Source organism: Branchiostoma floridae, chromosome 7 (genome assembly GCF_000003815.2).
Source record: "Branchiostoma floridae strain S238N-H82 chromosome 7, Bfl_VNyyK, whole genome shotgun sequence".
In the NCBI taxonomy this organism is placed as follows: Eukaryota; Metazoa; Chordata; class Leptocardii; order Amphioxiformes; family Branchiostomatidae; genus Branchiostoma; species Branchiostoma floridae.
Genome location: NC_049985.1, coordinates 648,322 through 650,233, shown reverse-complemented (window position 1 = coordinate 650,233; position 1,912 = coordinate 648,322).

Here is a 1,912-nt window from a genome sequence, read left to right as displayed (position 1 = left end):
GGACGAGCGGGACTGTTTCGGTATGGTTCTGTTTACATAAACATGCATAACGTTAGTTCACCTTTGTCCGTAGGGTAACCTATTTCCGTTGCATCAAAAAACAAGGTAATTAGATATATCTAGTCGACGGACATTGGTTTCATATCGTAATATTTTGAAAATAAATATTACAGCTTGAAATCACTGTCCGTCGACTTGATATCCCTAAATAACCTGTTTTGAAAATAATAGTTATAGGCTACCCCACGGATAAAGGTGAACTAGCGTTGTATATTTTTACTCTTAAAGGAAGCGTAAGCTCCGAAGGAGTATTGTAGTTGAGTGAGGTAATTCCTTATGTCAGCTGTATCTTTATGTTCTCTTTGCTGCATTCGTATGTCTTTTTCTTCTTGTGTTTCCTCTAACCGCCCACAATACATTTGTACAATGGGTTATCGCTGAGGGGGGGGGGGGCTAACCCGGTCCTAAAGGCCTCAACTGATTGGTCCTGGACAACTTGGCCTGGCAGTTGATTTCAATCACTGATTGTGGGCTGAAAAAATTCGTCCGAATAGTTTCAAATGTGTCATACACATTCCCTTCTGCATCTTTTTTTCGTAATCTAAAAGTAATGACTATATACATGTATGATTAAACCAAACTACAAAGTTGTCTTTTCGTCTACAACACAATTAACAATAGTAACGCGAGTTTAAAAGGATTCTGAAAGATCCCTCACACCCCTGCCACGTCTTCCTTCAACCAAATGAGCATCCGCGATATGAACTGAGACGCAGAAAGCCGTACAAACTGCCAGTCAGCCCTACCGAGAGGCATAGGAACTCGTTTGTGGCGAGGGCAGCGAGAGACTTACTAGACTTAGTGTGACCCCACTATGTGCAATATCAATCGCCCCCATTATGTGCAATATACATGTACTAAGTTGTTATTGTTGTGTCGTTTAAACGTCATTAAAACATTGACACACGAAATGGCTGTAGAAATTGTACTCTACCTATATCTTGATCTTAACTATATATGATTTTAACTGCCAATATATTAGTATTTTTAACTTGTTTCACTGTCAATTCAACGCAATTCAGTCTGGATGACTGCCATGTTGATTCAATAAAGTTTGATTTGATTTGATTTAATAGTTCTTGTATACCAAAGCGATTCCATGGCCTTTTCCATTGCAAATCAGGCCAACATCACTACAGTATTAGACCGTGTAACAACCTAAAACAGATCCAAGTAAAAACCATCCTTGGTAAAAACACAACAAAGAAAGTTCTCCATGATGTTCAGGTGTCTGCAAATTTGGAATAGATTAAGTCAAACCTTACAATTTTGTCATTCATTACCCATCTTCAAGAACCTGTTAAAAAATTAGATAATCAAACATTTAATTAATCTCCTATCCGTTTTTTTTCTATTACAACATTTTACTTGCTTTTTTAATTGTTACATATCTTATGATGTTATATTCTTATTTCATTCATTTCATTTATTTCTTTATGATATTTGCTTAGTTATCAATTATTGACCTATCATAATTTCCTTCCATTCTGTTAATTGATATAATACTTTCGGTTATATTATTGTCTACTGTATAATTTTTTTTACATCCAATCTTTATTAGCTTATGAATTGTTAAATTGTATTATATTGTGTTACATTTTGGGGAAGACTATGTATAAGTCACAAGGCGTTCTCCACCCCCCACCCCCCACCCACCCCCTGTACGTTCTTTCATCCTTTAATTTGTGTTTCAATTGTGCAAAATGGATAAATCAAATCAAATAAAAAAAGAAAATCTAAAATAATCCTTGTTGGTTGGTACTTTAACTTTAAATCATGTCTTCCTCTAGTGCGATGTTGGGCAGGTTTGAGGTATTGATTGCATGAAATTTTAATGATCTCATTCACAATT